Genomic DNA, 5,305 nt, shown 5'->3' on the forward strand with positions numbered 1-5,305 from the left:
CTACACTGCAAATAAGGGTCAGTGTCCCCTTGTGATCCCAGTTTTTCCTGTAAATCCTCTAGGCTCCAGTCTCTGATGTGTAGGATGCTCTCTGACATTTTGGCGTTGTATTGTGTACCACAATACAGCAGAAGAGGATGATTTTTCACTGCCTTGGGATGGATGTATAACATAAGAAAATCGGGCAAAAATACCTCAGTATAGAAGAAGACCTGAACAGAGGAAAACTCAGTTCATCTTGGTTAGGTGGAGAAAGGAGGCAGAGGAGGTTGTTTTTGGGTTTTTTTGGTTTTGTTTTTTTTTTTTTTTTTTTTTCTTTTTTTTTTTTTTTTTTTAATTCAAAGAGCCCTGGACAAAAGGAAATGGGGAGCAAATTCAGTGCATGATATAGGGTAGAATAACTGGAAATGTAGTATTGCTCAGGCAGGGTTGAGTGATGGAAAACTTTAGAAGTACTCTTTAAAGTGTATTATAGGAAAAGGCAAAAATGGTGTCGGAACTGAAATCTGAAAATAGTAGACTTTGAGAGTATTAGGGAGATAAAGGAATTTGTCTCAAAGGCTTTAACATCAGAGGAGGGTTTGAAATAACTGAATAAAACACCAGAAAGATATGCAGAGCAGAGGGTGGGAAGATCACCACTCAGGGTGTGCTCATTAAATCCTGAAGCTTCAAGGAATCAGGCTTGTAATTCCTAATATTTTTATACTTTGCTAAAACAAACCTCCCAGTCAATTTTGCTGGCACTGCCTTGCTGTGCTGGGTTGTTCTGATACTGTCTCAAAGGCCACCTGCAAACAAGGCAGGCCAAGCAGGCTTGGGAGAATGCATCACTGTTAGAGCTGCAGGGTCTGGTGCTGGGACAGCAGATTCCTTTGTCACAGTTATCCTTGTGGTTGGGAAGGGAAAGGAAATGTCTTGGGCTGGTGACTTGATCCAGCTGCAAGAGCACAGCTGTCTTGGAGAGTGTGTCATACATCATACCTGCTTTACTCCTAAACATCCCAAAATAACTCACCAAGTACCCCTGTCCTCTTCCTACAGATAAACTGGGGTCTCTCTAGAGCCTGACTTGCCACTCAACTTGCTCTCATGTTTACCTTCTTGCTTTGAAAGTGCTGTACTAAACAAGAACTGATTCTAATAATGGGATTATTTAAACCAGTATTTTCTCATGGCAGCAAGTTGATGGTTGATTTTATCCCAAAACTGCTTTCGGGACTATACTAAATTCACGGTCACATATATGCAGTTGATATACACCAGAGAAATCAGATGTAAATTAAATCAAACCATTGCATTGAGCAGCCTTCCTGCAGCCCTGGACCAAATCAAGGTGTGGTTGAAGTTAGAGGTATTATTTCACAGATTAGTTTGGATCTGCCTGATGATGCACAAGCCTCTACCAAGACTACCTTTGCTGCTTGGGCTTAGGAATTTTGCAGCAGTTTTCAGTCTCCCGCTGCTGTTTTAATTTTGCAGTTGTCAAACAGCTGCACAGCAATATCTGAAGAAGAAGGAGAGGATCTGCACATTTAGGGGGAAGTGATGAGGTCAGACAGTTTCAGATTTGGTCCTCAGGGATGAGGGAAGTATCCTAACATCATGGTACCTGGGATGAAGGATCCAAGGAACACCAGCTCATAAAGAAGGTAGGAAGTTTGTGGGGATAGGGAGACTCTCAGCCTCTTGCAACCTGGATGGTCCCTTGCAGAAAATGTATAAAAATACTGTATTAAGTGTTGATTAGCAGCCGTGTTGGGAGTTGTGAGAGATTCAACTGATGCCAGAATTGCCACTGCCTGGATGGCAAAGCAAGGACACCATGCTGAGCTTTGCAGCTCTAGAGTTCATCACTGGTCACTGAGGTGGGACAGAGGCAGTTCTACAAACAGGGAGGGCTTTTCCTCCCCCTTCTGGTGGAGTAATATGCAATTAGCACACATATGTTCTCAGCCATTAAGCTCATGCCCCTTAGATTATTTATGTAGCTTGGAAATTTCTTTAGCTCTGCTGCTCTTCTGTCATTTATTAATTGCTGCATTGTATCATTCCTCTCTACTCCCAGTTCCTTATTAATATATTTCAAGAGGTCCATCTGCTTTTCCCAGTTGCCTGCAACCTCAGGAGGGCTGTAAGATATGTGACATCTTCACAGAGCAGCCGTGTTTTTCACTGGCGCTGCATAAAGAGGGACAGCAGCTGATTTCTGCTATGAGTCTCCACGTAGTAAATTTGAGGGATGTTTACACGAAGGGGAGCTGTGAATAAGAAGCAGCAAAATTTCTGGCAGAGTAGATGTGCCCCTTGCAGGCAGCTGTCCTGCCCCACACTAACACAGCCAGACCAGGAATCACAGCTGCTCATGTTTTAAGGGCCTGGTTTCCCAGCTGCCTGCATGTGGCTGCACAGATCCTGCTGCCTTAGTGAAACCCTCCCCAAGAGAAGAACCAGGTGTTTGTGCACGGGTGTTGCATGGGAACAATTCCTGCTTCCCCAGGGAAAGGGTTGAGGTTGTAAGCCTGGCTGGTGGTGATAGTACAGTGTGGGTCACCTTATGAGTGAAATAATGTACTCCCATAAAATGGTTGGGTTTGGTTTTTATGTATCCTGCATTTTTGTCTGGCAGGATTTTGACAGTGTTTGAAATTATGCCAAAAGCAAAAATTATCAATAACTTCTTGAAAGTGGACCTCATGATAAAAGTGAGAAGCGCTACAAGAAGAGACTTAAAAAGAGACACTGTGAAAAAGGCTGGTGAGACACAACAAATGCATTTCTACAACTTCCCTGTACAGGACTGAGCTAATCTCATATTTTTTAATGAGTTTGTAAGAGAAGTTGTAACACTATAGGGAGACTCCCAGTCACATCTTTGCACAGAAGAGCCTCAAACCATTTGAAAACAGAGCTCATCAATCAGGGGAATGGAATTGTGTTCAAATGCTGCATCAGAGCTGAAATGCAAAGAAACATGGAAACCCGCTGATCAAGATTGGAACACCACTTAGTTCCATATTTGCTGTGAAAATGAAGGTGTCTAGAAAGAGACCTTGGTATGACAAATCTGTTTCTGAAGCGCTTGATACGTTAAAGAGTTTCAGGTATCTTTCAGTGAAGGCTGTAAACCTAAATATATAGAAATATTAGGACTAGCAGCTCTTGTGCAAAAATGAAACAGAACTGTAAGGTCTTCAAAATCTTATGTAAAGGGAAGGGGAAAGCAAGAAAGATCTTACTGGGTTTATGGTGCACTTCTGTGTAGTAGCATTGTCCATGGAAGTGATCACAGCAAGGATCCTTTGCTGCTTAAATCTCAGGAGGGAGAAGTCAGATCTCTGGGCTGGGATTCTGCAGCTGCCTCAGGTAGGTCATGTAACAGTTGGCATTTTGCACTTCTGTTTGTAATTAAACAGTCAGCAGACTAGAAATTATCTAAGAAATTAATGCTGAGTGCTTTTGAAACTTTTCTATGTCTATATACAAAAGCATGTGCTGAATGTGGGAGAGCCTTGAAATCTAAGTCACAATACAGAAAATGCTTGAGTTTCTGCTTGACCTGAAGAGACAAAAAGACCTTCCCTGTCTCTTGTGGGTGAGCCTGTCTTGGGAAGCTGAAGCAGTGAATCCATAAGCATATCTCGTGATGTTGCTCAGCAGTCCGAGGGGCACAAGGCACTTTGCAACTGGACTTGCCAGAACAGAAACAGGCACAACAGCAGCCAGCAACACCTTCCAACTGTTGGCTTTAATTGCTCACTTCCTCTGTGTTTGAGGAAATATATAATTTATATATTCCTTTGTACATGTTGCTGCCTCACCTGTGGGCAGAGTGCCTCATACTGAAAGTGCTACCAAAGAATGATTTGATTAGTTACCATCATACACTTAATTAATCCAGCCCAGAACCTCAGCTCTAACTGTACCACAAGTAAAGCACTCCTGAGGTGGTTTTAATTTAGCTTGTTACGCATATCCATCACTAGAGATTCACAGGAGCCAGAGACCAGCTATGCCAAGTGCCTGACCGCAAAGAAATGAGGATCTGGGTTTGACCAGAGCAATGATGAAAGGACACTGAGATGTGCAAAAACCCAGCCCAACTCCTCTCAGCACAGTAGGATGCAGCTGCTGCTGCCAGCAGCACAGAGCATGATTATCAGTGAGATAACAGGGGTGGCAGGATGTAGTACTTGTTTGCTTGATGAAATACTAGAGAACAGTATTCGTGGTCTTAGTGTTGAAGTGCCAAGTGTGCAGTGCCACTGCTAAGCTTTATTTCTCTGGGCAAGTTGGAATCTGGAGGAAGCACAGACAGCTCTTCTGTTCATAATGTCAGCATTTTAGTGGTAGCAGGTGCTTGATGTACTCAGGGTGGGGAGTATGAAATGGGATGTTTAGAGGGCTTTCTGCAAACGGGGAGCTGGTTGTGTATGTACACTTCTGATGTGCAGACATGCTGGCATTTGGTGTTACACACAGTAATGCAAAGTCAGCAGGGTGTTTCAAAAGCTTAGAGGAATACCAGGAATAAAGCATGGGCACATAGAGTGGTCTAACCCTGAGAAAAGCGTGAGCTGTACACAGAGTTGCACATTTGGTGTATAGAATGAGAGTGCAGTATGGTGTGAGCCACCATCCCTAGGAGTGTCCATCCTTGAGGACATGGTTTAATTATGAATTTGAGTGGACTCAATGATCTTAAAGGTCTTTTCCAAGCTTAATGATTTCTGGTGCTATGATAGAGTGAGTAATTTAGAGTGATGAAGAGGGTGGGGTATTTACAGTGCATACTGTGTTGTCTCAGTGTAGTGTGGCATGCTGGGGTAGGTGTGCCATGCTGGGGTAGGTGTGCCATGCTGGGGTAGGTGTGCCGGGATGGGGTAGGTGTGCCATGCTGGGGTAGGTGTGCCGGGCTGGGGTAGGTGTGCCATGCTGGGGTAGGTGTGCCATGCTGGGGTAGGTGTGCCGGGATGGGGTAGGTGTGCCGGGCTGGGGTAGGTGTGCCATGCTGGGGTAGGTGTGCCATGCTGGGGTAGGTGTGCCGGGCTGGGGTAGGTGTGCCGGGATGGGGTAGGTGTGCCGGGCTGGGGTAGGTGTGCCATGCTGGGGTAGGTGTGCCGGGCTGGGGTAGGTGTGCCATGCTGGGGTAGGTGTGCCGGGATGGGGAAGGGGCGGGCGGCTCCGAGCCGCCCCGGGCGGTGGCCGAGGAGGCGGCGGCGCTGGGCAGGGTCCGGGCGAAGGCAGGAGCGCGGCTCAGCAGCTCCGGTGGGACCGAGCCGAGCCGAACCGAACCGCGGCGACC

The sequence above is a fragment of the Cinclus cinclus genome, chromosome 7 (genome assembly GCF_963662255.1).
Source record: "Cinclus cinclus chromosome 7, bCinCin1.1, whole genome shotgun sequence".
NCBI classification, from domain to species: Eukaryota; Metazoa; Chordata; class Aves; order Passeriformes; family Cinclidae; genus Cinclus; species Cinclus cinclus.